Genomic DNA, 14227 nt, shown 5'->3' on the forward strand with positions numbered 1-14227 from the left:
CCCCTGCATAAGCAAGGCCCTTGCATGCGTTGTGGTCATATGATGTGGAGGCTGTGCACATTCCAAAATTTAAACACGAGCTCATGCATGTGAAAGACCGTACGGAAAAAAACAAGTTCCCAGGCGTAGTGTAGGGCCTTTGGTGTGCGAACTGTCAGTATGTCTACATCGAAGAAACTGGTAACTCCAACAAAAGACTTAAACAGCACAGGAATGATGTCCAGAAACAAAACTTTGCATCGAATGCCCTGGCCGAGCACTGCGCAACTACGTCACAATTAGCTAGGAAAAATATCGCTCGATTGTTAAGGAATGAAATCATTTTACGTGTCGTTATCTTGAATCTCTAATCATCCGTGTCCATGTATGCCAAGTACCTTAATCGTGTTTTGAGCTGCAGATAAGAACGCTACCTACTCTGCTGCTGGTTTCATTGTGAACAAGTCTCCCGTGGGAAGCCAAAACATAAATATATATTTTAAACCATTTTAGTTGCGTTTGCTTAGTCCTGTCATTTCGCATGTACACATGTTTGCAATTACACGCTTACTTAATTTCTCTCAGCATGTCTGCTAGGCTACGGTCAGGGGCACCACATCTCGAAAGATATGCAACAAGTGCATCTGGAAAATTAATCATTTCACTGTTATACATGTATTGTTACAAACATAACACAAACAAATTTGAATCAATGTCGATGATACTGTCCACAGCTTCCAATTTATGGAGGCTCAATGCCGGCTTCTCAATGACATTGCGGTCGTTCAGAAGGCACCACCAAAGAGCCCCTGTGATGCTCCTATCCTGAGTGCCAGAACTCCCCACACCAGTTTCGCCAGTTCTTTGCAGAACACGGAGTCCTAGCCATGGCACTAGAGCAGGTGGCACTCCTCATCAATGTATACATTTCCTAGGTGTACCTGCAATAAAAGGGCAGATGCATGTTAAGACTGTTTACGTGTGGGAACGTGAAAGCATCTTTAGTGAACCAGATGGCTGCAATGTGACGTGCACAATATAACACACACAGTAGGCACACCTTAAAGGGACTGACAACCGATTTATAAGGACCTAGTTCTTGGCACAACACAAAGCTCACCCTCAGTAGCGTTTACATCTGCAACGGTTACTTCCAAAAGCACATGGATATTGTGGCATCACAGAAGTGTCCTTGTTTCACACCCCAGGTTCTATTCCCACCCAGTCTGCCAAAATTTCTCATTAAAGCAGCTAATTTGCTTTGTTTACAGGAACCTGAGAAATCTGACATCAAGCATTTTTTATGCATTTTTATTGTTTGTGCAATCGGCCATTGGTTTTATGTCAATAACTGCTGGCAGCAAGAAGTATGTCCAGTAGCATTAGTGTAGGGGCTCCACACAAAATTATATGGCTTACCTCTGTTTGAAAGCAATCTTTAAAGAGACTACACAAGCAATACATAACCAGTTTCAGTGAGCCCAAGTTGACTTTCAGTTTTGTGAAGCGTAGAAAGTGGTACAGGTTGTACGGCATGGTGTTGCAGCACAAAGAACTGGAAAAAGAAAGGTTCTAAAGGACAGAAAAAAGGGAAAGACGGCGACACACTCAACTGTTTATTAGTCACGAAACTTGCTACATATATATGCGGGCACTCTCGAAATCAGGGGAAGAAAAGAGCAAGTGTCATGTCATCTTGTTTGCGTCAAACCCAACAATTTCTTTTTGCATCATATAACAAAACAGGTGTTTGACTAACACACGCTTGACCAGTTATACGAATGTGATATGCCTCTAGCAGTTCCTGCGCAGTTTTATCGCTACTCTTACCTAGGATTCTCACCACAGAAAAACGTGGCTTACAGTACAGCAGCACGGTATACAATACGCAGAAAAAATGGGCGTTCATATGCGCTTTTAAGTTGTTTGCATGTTCCCTCATTCAGTCGTTCACACAACGGCCAGTCTGCCCGATGTAGGTTTTCCTGTAACTTAGCGGTATCTGGGAAACCACAGCAGTGGAACACTTTTCCACGTAGCACTTTGCATGTTTGAATGTACGTCTGCACTGCAAACTATGATTCGGGGACATAGGCAAGACAGCTTGTTCGAGGAAGAAAACAACAAGTACCTCATACCTGTTCACCGCCTTGAGGCTGTGGCTCACCCTGTGGTAATAAGGTGCCACCTGAGCCTTTCTTTGGGAATCGTGCTTACTTCCCTCACTCCCCTTCAGATTATTGTTACATCTGAGTTGCTGCAGCGAGGTTTCTGCCACTAGGTGACGACCGAATGAGGAAATATGGAATTTTAAAAGCTGCTGGACATGATGCTTGAAACTAGACAAAAAAGCTATGTGGAAAAGCTGTCCACTGCTGTGGTTTACCAGACACCGCTAAGTTATGGGAAAACCTGTGTCGGGCAGATTGGCCATTGTGTGAATGAGGGAACAAAAACAATTTAGAAAAGGGTATGACCACCCATCTCTCTGCACATTGCAAATCGTGCTCCTGTAAGCCACGTTTTTCTGAGGTGAGAATCCCAGGTAAGAGTAGAGATAAAACCGTGTGGGAACTACTAGAGGCATATCACATTCGGATCAGTAGTCAAGCATGTGTTAGTCAAACATATGTTTTTATGTTATGTGGAAATGAAAATGTTGGGTTTCACACGAACAACATGACCTGTCACTTGCTCTTTTTGCTGCTCCTGATGTCAAGAGTGTGCGCAATATATATGTAGCAAGTTTTGTGCCTAATAAACAGTTGTGAGTGTAGTGCCATCTTTCTTTCCCTTCTTTCTGTCCTTTCGTATCTTTCTTTTTGCAGTTTGTTGCACTACAACAGCATGGCATTTAGCAAAGACCAACTCGCTCAAGAGAAAGTTACTGTGGTGTTGTACGGTTTGTACCATCCAATCAGAAGAGCTCTCTTAGTATCCGCCTCTGATCACCCTCTAAGCAATTAGTGATAGCCAAAATACAGCTTGTATCTCTACAACTCTTTGCTTGTGCTGTTAGGCTATCATTACATAAACTATAAATGCAGAAGTACATATTAGCATGCTTTATGAAAAGCCAGAGTAGTACTATACTGACTGGATGTGACATAAATGGTAAGAATGTTCTGGCTGGAAACATTTTGAGTTTATCAACACTGACTGACGAGTAACTGAGAAAGTTGGTGCATGTTCATGTTTAACTTTTGCGTACAACACAAGGAACAGAAGAGAGACCACAGGGCACAAAAGCTACCAATTCAATGTTTAAGTGTTTATTTTATGGGAAGGAATACAGAAAATATTTACACTGCATGTGCACTTGTACTGCACAAACGTTCTTTTAGAATGAGGACAAATGTTGCATAACAAATAGAATTAGAAAGCACAGAGTGATTGCTATTCTGTGTCATTTAGAGAGTGTTCCTCTTTTTCACGCAATCATAATGAGAGCGGACTGACACGTCCCAGTATTTAAGTGATATTCCTTACTGTTATTGTTGGCCATTCAGTTACCAGAGGTGAACAAGACAGATGAACAATCTAAATCTGATGCATAGCATCAGTCATGTCAATGCATTGTCATGTGGGACATATGGTGCTCTCCTGGGTGCATGTTGAGGCACCAGCCAGTCTGCCCAATGTACATTTGACCAAATATACAGATGATCAAAGGAATAGACTACACTACTGCTAACGAACACAAGACAAATTTGGTGGTATCTTTAACTAAGCAAGCCTCCCTATCCCTAGCCTGGGTGCCTTTCTCAATTCGCTTGTAGATTGCTTGCTAGGGATACACATTTGTACACACATACATACGTATACACATGTACAACAGTACACAAGTGAATTGAGAAAGGCGAGCAGGCGAACGAGGTTTCCTTGGTTAAAGCAAGTTTGTCTAGTGTGTGCGAGAGGCAGTGTACTGTATTCCTTTCAAATGTGGTCAAATGTACACAGGGCAGACTGGCCATAGCTAAATGTGCCAAATGTGTGCCAAAACAATCACCAGTATGCTCGTCCAACTAGGCCGTGCATTGCCCCGATAGGGCCTCAGGCTAAATTAAGATTGTTCATCTGTTTCCACCCACGGTGAAGAATTGACGAGAGAAATCAGTGAGGCGTGCCACATAAATAAAACGTGTGAGCCAGCCCTCATTGCCAACGCAAAAAAAGCGTCCTTTCTAGATGACAAGGAATAGAAATTATTCTGCACATATTTACTTTTCTTTTTATGCAAATACTGTTTATCGTGGTTTAATTCCTTTATATCACAACTTACATCTTCCCTCTGAAAGAACTTGTGCACAATATAAGCACATATCCAGTGATATTGTTATTTTTAATCCTTCCATGAAACTAAAGAGACAGTTGTTAGCAGCAGTCATGTTGTTTGGTCTCCCTTCCCTCCCTGTGCAAATTCTGTCCTGAAAAGTTACATGAACTGAACGGCAAACTCATAAGGACACTACAAATTTCAACTAGTGAACACAGCTGGTTCTCAGAAAATGCACGAATACGGTGATAGGTTAGTGTTGGCATAGTGAAGCACGCTAACTTTGACACTAGTGCAATACTTCAGCTGTCACACGACTACAGTGCTTAAGAGACCACAGAAGTGTAAGTGCACAACAAAAAAAGCAGGTGCATCAACCATAAATTTGACTTCAGCAAACACAACATAGGCTGCTTCGTGTGGCTAAAACACTAGCTAATATGTAGAAAGTATATGTATGCACAGGTATACTTAGCTATACATACTCACCCATCCAACTTAAAAACTTATTATGAGTTGCTGTGCATATGATGCTTGCTCTAGACACTGGTGGTTACAACAAAGATACGTTTAGAATGAGATAAAATGCTTTCATCTGCCCAGTAATCGAAGTTTTACGGATAGCATTATAATTTAAACTTGCTGGTTGAAGATATTCTGACCTCAACAGCACCAAGCAGATTGAATAGAAGAATGCCCACTGTGCTGACCAAATACATAGTGTGAAACAGAACACATGAAAAGGGACCCAAAGTATTAGAAATTATTCATGACAGCTGTTGAATTAGGGCTTGTTGGTTGATTATCACTATTAAAATTACAGAAGTGCCAATCGGAATGTTCTATGTGGTGGAGTTGAAATTCAATTCATTTTATTAGCAACAACGAGCAAATGCTACAGCAAAAGCAACGAGACAATTGAGCACTATGTACGAAATAGTGTGCTTTAATGATTGAGCATCAATACACAATCTATCAGCTAACTATGTGATCTATACTGTGTTTACTTAAGGTGAAATATAATGTAACTGGACATAGACTCTTAACTGCTACAATGCCTATTTGCATGAATGGGCATAGCTTGCCAAAATTTTTTTTAATGGGAGAGAAAAAAATCAAGCTTACTAGAAAACACCTCAGTACAGCAGTAACGTCATCAATACTTCCTTTTGGGAGAGTTGGTTCATCTCGAAACATATGGGTAACAGCACAAACAGACCACAAGAAGGCAGACACGTACACACAGTGCTGACTAACAACTGATTTTATTGGCAAGGATAGCACACCTTGCGTGTCTCAGCACACCTTGTGGGCGTCTCACATAACTTGAGCCAAGAATTTTTTTTTAATGAAAGGCACGTTGGAAGTGAACTGAACCGAATGCATACTATTCGCAATAGCCTATAGCAACTCCTACAATCCTTTGTTTTCCCCATAACTCACCAATTAATTAAATTTAATTACCCAACTCTTTAATTATTGGCTGAGGACCCCAAGTATGGCACACAGATTTGTAGAGCCCGTTCAGAAACCACCAATCGAGTTGTTTGCTTTACGATAAGTCTCACATAGTCATTTCTTCTGAGTTGCAAAGAAAGCCTGCAAAATATGAAACAAGGCACGTGACAGAGTGCTTGCGCAGTGGTATTGTGCTCCTCTCAAGCGTGCCTTCGGTGAACAAGGTCGGCTCCCGTCGGATGATGGCGAAAATGCATGCTGCAGGCGGAGCGGTGCCAATGAGATAAAGAATGCCCTGCCACTTTCTCGTCACTAGTCACGATGCAGCCAACCTTGTTCACCGAACACACACTTGAGAGCAGCACAATACCATTATGCTCCATCATGTGGCCTTCTTCATATTTCGTGGGCTTTCTTTGCAACCCGGAAAAAAAGGACTACATGAGACATTTAGTAAAGGAAAGAATTCGATCGGTGGTTTCTGAAGGTGCTCTACAAATGTGCGTACCATACTTGGGGTCCTCAGCCAATAACTAAATGTTCTGTAATTAAACTTATTTAATTAGCAAGTTATGGGGAAAACAAAAAAATTGTCTGAGTTACTATGGGCTATTGTGAATAGTATGGGTTTCGTTCAATTCCCTTCACACGCGCCTTTCATTTTTAAATTCTTGGCTCACGTTATGTGGGACACCCTGTATATGCCAGAGTGAAGCAAGGGAAATGAAAGGGAAAATCATGTCGAGGGTGACAGCGTGCCAAGTTCACAAGCGCAATGAAGCCAACCAAACACAACAAAACGCAAACAATTATTTTCCTTTTCCTTTGCAATCTGAAGCCCCAATAGCCACACCCAGAAGATCAGATTCAGCATCAAAGAGAGCAAAGTGAGGGGTGCTAAAACAGTTGCTACGGAATTTTCTAATGTGCAAGGCTTTTAAACTGATGCGCGTAGTCTTGTCACTGCTCTTTCCTAGAATCGTCGTGACTTTCAACTAGGCCACACAATCTGTATACTTGCTAACGTGTGCAACTAAATGTGCATATTTCTCATCTAGTGCTTTTTTTTTCAGTTTTTCTGGGTGTTCCCCTGAACGGTCATTGATACAGCGAGCAATTTCACGGACAGAAAACATCCCACATGACATGGGGATGCAATACACCACTCCAGTGGAACATTTTACTAACGGCGGTTGGTGGTTCTTCTGGCATTACATATACATTGACACAACTTTCCCAGCTTATTTCGGGCATAGAAACAAATTGGCACACCGTGCCTACTTGCCACATTAAGATTGTGGGAAAGATTGTGGATGTAAGGGACCACCTCTGCCTTAGGTGCCTTCAGTTGATCCTCAACCATTGTACTTCCACATCCACACTTGAACTTTTCAAGGAGGACTTTTGAAATGGCAGTCAAGACCGAGATGGGGAACCCTGCAGCTAAAAGACAGCTTACCTGATTATGAAAACTGAGCTTAATCTGATGTGGGCACGATTTTTGGAGAGCCTATTTTTTACGCAACGCCTGTATACTTCTCGTAATTGTCTTGGAGAGTGCCGAGTGAAAGGGCAGCAATTCCTTAGCCCGTGGGTTGGAGGCCCAGCCAACATGTCCATCACTGAACGTGATCTTTAGGTATAAAACCTAAAATTGAAAGGTCCGGGAGTTCAAGGATGAAAGGCAACTCACGTCCATGTTTGCTAAATATAGATAACACTTTCCCTACTGTAGAGGGGTAGGTGAAGGTGGGCTGCTGTTGATAAAAGCACCAAATAAGTGTCAACAAGCTTAACAATTTTTAAAACTGGCCCCCCATTAAACTCTTGTTCCAGTGTGTTGTCCACCTTGACCTGAAAAATTTCACAAAGAATAGGGGCTACGCAAGACCCTATGCAGATGCCATCGCACTGCAAAAACAGCTGCTTGTCAAATACAATAAAAGTCAAGTTCAAATAAAACTGCAATAAAGATAGAAAATTATGAACGGCCAAACCAACGGTGTTCTGGAAGGATACGTCGCCGTTATCTTCCATGCACTTTTTGTCACATGCTAGCAGTTGATTCTGTGGAACAGAATAAAACTCCTGCACGTCTTCCGAAAAACCAAAACCAACATGATCATTTCCCTCTAAAAACTGTACTACTGCGACTGATTTTTTTTAAAGTAATGGGTCGTTTAAAGCTAGCGCCTTGAACTTCTTTAGCAAAAACTGGCTAACACACTTCTGCCACGACCCTGTTCACTAACAATAGTGCTAAATGGAACTTTGGGCGTATGTGTCTTGGCTCTGAAAACCCCCCTCAAACTGTTCCCTCTGCTGTTAGATATGTCCCTGGCAAACTTTCCAAGGCATAATTGCTTACAAAACTCAACGTACTTAATTTTTCCTCGCACTTCACTTTTCTCTCCAGGGGCACAGTTCTTATTAGCTGCTACCAAAAATTTTTCATTGCAAATTCCCTTGGATAACGTATGTGATTCCGTCTGGTCCTGGTGCCGACGTTACCCATCTTGGCATCGAATCATGACGTCTTCTTCTATCTTATAATATGATGTGGGAGACAGGAAATGTTCCAGATTCTAGGAAATGCAGTCGCGTTGTAGGCCTGCTTAAACCGGGGAAATACCCTAACGAGCTCTCCTCCTACAGACCGATCGCCTTAGCCAGTTGCGTCTTAGCCAATGTCAGCGTCATGGGGGACGTCCATATACCAGAGAAGATTATGCAACATCTGCAGAAAGGATCCAAATTTGGGCTCCAAGCTGATTTCCTGCGCATGATATCACTGCAATGAATCGAAAAGTGGCCACTCAGGAAAAGATGATAATTGGGACAGCTGCCTTCTTGAAGGTACTGACTGCCTGCGAAAGTTTGCTCCAAAAACCCCGGACTAGTACCGTACTAGATTCTTGAATGACATCTTTCTTTAAGGGTAACAACCTGATGCTTATGCAAGCTGACAAATGGTGGGTTCATTGTTTTAACCAAGGGAATTTACAATGAAAAAGGTTTGGTAGCGGCTAATAAGAACTTTGACCCCGGAGAGAAAAGTGAAGTGCAAGTAAAAACCAAGTTCGTTGAGTTTTGTAAGCAAGTAGACCTCAAAAAGTTTGCCAGGGACATATCTAACAGCAGAGGGAACAGTTTGAGGGGGTTTTTCACAGCCAAGACACGTAAGCCCGAAGTTCCGTTTAGCACTATTGTTAGTGAAGAGGGATCGTGGCAGAAGTGTGTTTGCCAGTTTTTGCTAAGAAGCTCAAGACGCTAGCTTTGAACGACCCATTTCTTCTAAAGCAATCAGTCACAGTAGTAGATTTTAGAGGAAAATGATCATGTTGGTTTCAGTTTTTCAGCAGACGTGCAGGACTTGTTTCATTCAGTTCCGCAGGATCAACTGCTAGCGTGTGTCAAAGACTGCATTGAAAACGGCGACGTATCCTTCCAGAACACTGTCGGTTTTTCTGTTCATAACTTTCTATCATTATTGCAGTTTCATTTGAACTCTACTTCTATTGTGGTAATAGTTCTGCAGAAACCCGCAAGGTGGAGATAAGTAATTAATTATAGGAAAATTAGAAATTAGACATCCACCCAATCAGTAGGGTAGCAGATGTCAATCGTAGCAATTAATTGTTACGATTGACTTCTGCTACCCTACTGCCTGCTAGCCACCGGATTAGCTCAGCTGGAAGAGTGGCTGCCCTGGAAAAGCAGTGGTCCTGGGTTCGAGTCCCGGACTAGGACGAATTTTTCTTCAACTGCGAGGCTTTTCTTTAAGGAACCCGGATGGGTTTCCTTTGTAGCAATTGCTACGATTTGGTGGATACCTCATTTTCCCTAAATTAACTACATTTATTGTATTTGACGAGTAGTCATTTCTGCAGCGCGATGGCATCTGCATAGGCTTGTGCGTAGCCCCTATTCTTCCTGACATTTTTCTCGCCAAGGTGGAAAATGCACTGGAACAGATGTTTAATGGATGCTGGTTTTAAAGTTTTTTAGGTATATTGAGAATGTTTTAGTGCTTTTAAAGAAGCAGCCTACCTTCCCCTACCCCTCTACATTAGGCAAAATATTTTCTATTTTTAGCAAACATGGACATTGGTTGCGTTTCACCCATGAACTCCCGTACCTTTCAAGTTTACAGTTTTTAGACCTAGAAATCAGGTTCTGTGATGGACATGTTTGCTGGGGCTACTACCGACGAGCTAAGAAGGAGTTGCTGCCCTTTGACTCGGCACACTCCAAGACAATTAAGAGAGGTATAGCGGTATTGTGTATGGCATCAGCTCTCCAAAAATTGTGTCCACATCAGAATAAGACCACGTTTAATAATCAGGCAAGCCGCCTTTGGCTGCAGGATCCCCGTCTTGGTCTTGACTGCTGTTTCTGAAATCCTACTTCCAAAATTCAAGTGAGGATCAGGAAGTACAATGGCTGAGGATCAATGGAAGGCACGTAAGACAGAGGTGGTCCCTTACATCCATAAATTTTCCCACAATCTTAAGAGGGTGGCAAGTAGGCACGGTGTGCCAATTTGTTTCTCTGCCCCAATTGAGCTGGGAAAGTTGTGGCCACATATCTGTGACGCCAGAAAACGTGGATGCCAGAAGAACCACCAACCGCCGTTAGTAAAATGTCCACTGGAGTGGTGTATTGCATCCCCACGTCATGTGGGATGGTTTACGTCGGCGAAACTGGTCACTGTGTCAATGACCGTTTAGGGGAACACGCTCAAAAAGTGAAAAAAAGAAACAACCAGATGATAAATATGCACATTTAGTTGCGAACGTTGGCAAGTATACGGACTGGGTGGCCTGGTTGAAAGAGACGATTCTAGGAAAGGGCAGTGACAAGACCGCACGCATCAGTTTAGAAGCCTACCACATTAGAAAATTTCGTAGTAGGTGCTTTAGCACCCCTTCTCTTGCTCTCTTTGATGCTGAATTTGACCTTCTGCATGTGGCTACTGGGGGGGGGGGGGGCTTCAGACGGCAAAGAAAAATAATTGTTTGCATATTGTCGCACTTGGTTGGCTGTATTGTGCTTGCGTGGTTAGCACGCTATCACCCTTGACATGTTTTCCCCTTCATTTCCTTTGCTTCACTGGCATATATAAGGTTGCTATCCTTGCCAATAAAACCAGTTGTTTGCCAGCACTGTGTGTATGTGTCCCCTTTCTTGTGATCATGTTTGTGCTGTTACCCATATGTTAGAGCAGTAACTGCAGCACAGTGAATAATGACCTTCATGTATCATTTCAAAAAGTTCAGGCTCATCAAATGTGTATTTGCGAGTGGCAGTTATTCTGGGGACAAGAGATAAATAATTGCAAATATGAATGTTAAACAATGGTAAGCACGCCATGTGCTTAGACATGCAACATAGTTGGCCCACTACACTTTGAATTCTTATGTGCACAGAAACTGCACAAGCGTGTAGAATAAACAGAAAAGAAGATGGAAATAAAGGCTGCAGCATAGGAAACAGTTTCAAAACAATAAAGCCAAAATATAGAGTGAGAAATACACCGTGTACTAAGCAAAAATAATAACTTTTAGGCTTTTAGTGCACAAAAAGGGACGAGAGACAGAGGTACGACACGGACACAGCGCTAACTTCCAGCAATTGTTTTATTCTACAAAGCGGTACACATATGCACTGGTTTCTAATCAAATGAGACAGCAACGAGACATGTGTAATGGAAAGTTAAGATGATATCGAAGATGAAAAAGCGACCATACATAGCCAAAAAAATTTTGTAATTGCAAGATTAGAATGCCATCTCCATCAAGCCACCCTCTGTGATACGTTCAAAAAATCTAATTCTTTTTTTGAAAGATCGAATGAAGGTGCGCTAACACGAGCATTCCCCAAACTAGCGATCTTCGCTGCTTCAATAATCTGTGTTAGCACGCCCCTTCAATCGATCTTTCAAAAAAAGAATTAGATTTTTTGAACGTGTCACAGAGGGTGGCTTGATGGAGATGGCATTCTAATCTTGCAATTACAAAATTTTTTTGGCTATGCATGGTCGCTTTTTCATCTTCGATATCATCTTAACTTTCCATTACACATGTCTCGTTGCTGTCTCATTTGATTAGAAACCAGTACATATGCGCATGCGTACGCTGTTGCCTGTTACCTATATGTATGTGTACCACTTCGCAGAATAAAACAATTGCTGGAAGTTATCGCTGTGTCCGCATCGTACCTCTGTCTCTCACCCCTTTTTGTGTGCCAAAAACCTAAAAGTTATGGAATACCAACATGCCCAAACCTACGCTCTTTCAAAAATTATAAAGGGAAAATCAGACAGAATTTGTCAGCTGTTGACAAATTTGACTTCGCCCTACCATTTGCTAGTTGCCTGGTTAGTTTAGATGGTAGAGTGGCTGCCCCGAAAAGGCAGTGGTCCCAGGTTCAAGTCCCGGACCATGACGAATTTTTCTTGAACTTCGAGGCTTCTCTTTTGAGGAACCCGTACAGGTTTCCTTTGCAGCAGTTGCAACGAATAGGTGGATGTTTGATCTTCCCTTTATTAAGTACTTCTCTCCACCTTGCGGGTTTCCGCAAGAACTATTCTGTCAAACGAAAATGAAATTTAAATTGCATCCAAGCAATTGATGCAAGAAAAAATACTTAATAACAGGACATGTTAGATCTAGTTTTATATAGAAAACAATATGTGCATAACAGCTATGAAAACAAATAAGCAGCAAGTTGCAAAAATACTTAGCCTACTTAGTAAGCTGTGTTGAGTAATATGTTGATAAACTTATCCACGAATGATACCGAGGTCCTACTCTTTGGAACACATACACATCATACATACCTGAACCAAGCAATCAGATTACACACTGCGCTATGGCAGTCATCCAAGATTTCCCTGCATTTCTGCTGGCTCCTCCATTATGTGGACACTGGTGTGGGTTACGGCCTCGCCACTACAAAATCAGTTCGGAAAGTTCGCAGTTAATTTATAGCAGTGGCACATTAACGCTGTCACAGTGTGAACGCATGCAAGGAGCATCTAAAAATAGTCACGAAAATAATGTTTGCAATAATGAAGGGTGGCAACAGAGGGACCCCTTCATCACCGTAAAATTTTTAACACACACACAGCAGCAACACATTACAAAGAAATCTTTGTTTACATACCAATTCAATTTTTTCATGACTGAGTTTAAGCAACTGTCTCGTGTCATGTTTAGTTACGCATAAGTTATGTCAACACATGTTGTCTTAAAAATTTTTAGTAAGCTGTACCAGTTGCAAGCTTTGACTGCTTACGTTTTTTTTTTCTTTCTAAAACTGCTCGTAAATTCAGGACCGCGTAAGCAGAGATTATTTACAACGTAGAAGCATTTATACGCGAGGAAACGTCATTGCAGTTAGAATCTATCAAGATGCAGATGAGCGTTGTTATGCAACTTAAGCAGAAAAGCGGGAGCTCACGCACAGGCGCACATAATGAACACGATTATTTCCGAACGTAATATTTCTCAACGGAAGAAAACGCTTATAATCATTTTCAATTTCGCATTAAGACAATAAACTTGCCTAGCTAAATTCTGACAACCAGAGCTCAGCAAGCATCAGCACGGGTTCCACTGTTGCCGTGGCAGTTCTATTGATTCTATTTTACGCTCGTGCACTCTGTGCACACACGAGAAGCACGCACAATACACGTGTAGTTAGCAAGCACGATTACTTACCTTTTGAATGATACGACGCGGTCGAAAAGCGCTCTCCAAGTTGCTGGTGCTGCGTCGACAACCAGCCTACACGCCGTGACGTAGTGGACGAGCTGAGGCACGCTAATAATACACATTATTTCTTTGCGACGTCCAGCGAACTTCCCACAACCAGACACAAAAGAGAACGCACTCCAGGGCATGAAAATCGTTGGTCCCCATTTGCCTGGCACGCCACGCATATGGTGAGTTTTCAGAGAGACACAAGCTATCTTCTGGCACTTCTGTGTTCGCGAACCAAGTCACATTTCGTTACACCAAACACAAAACCACACGATTAGACAAACACATCACAACGGCTCCCGCAACCGACCGGCGACCGGCAGTTGCGAAATAGAGAGCAGTGTAGACGAATGAATGCTATGAGCGTCTCCTTTGAAACAGGGTGGTGGTTTGCGCCACCAACCGATCGCATGGGGCGAGCGTCATTTGTATAGCTGTGCGGTTGTGTGGCCCCCGTGATGCATTAATAATAACCAGTACGCACTCATTTTGTGCCGTATTGCGCCCAACTACGTATAGTTGCGAGAGAAAAAAACATTGAAGCGTCTATATTGCCCGCTATACTTCACTGTAGAAAAAAATTTTATGGCGTATTTTCGATTTTGAACAACTGCCGTGTGCAGCCAGCAAAAGTATGGCCTCCGAGATCTGCACTTCAAGTCAGCTGTATTGAAGTTTTTTCATGACGTTATGAGCTCCTGCCCGTGCTACGTGCGTTGTCACTTCGTTTTAAATAACTTTCTGCTGT

This window comes from Dermacentor albipictus, unplaced genomic scaffold, assembly GCF_038994185.2.
Source record: "Dermacentor albipictus isolate Rhodes 1998 colony unplaced genomic scaffold, USDA_Dalb.pri_finalv2 scaffold_25, whole genome shotgun sequence".
NCBI classification, from domain to species: Eukaryota; Metazoa; Arthropoda; class Arachnida; order Ixodida; family Ixodidae; genus Dermacentor; species Dermacentor albipictus.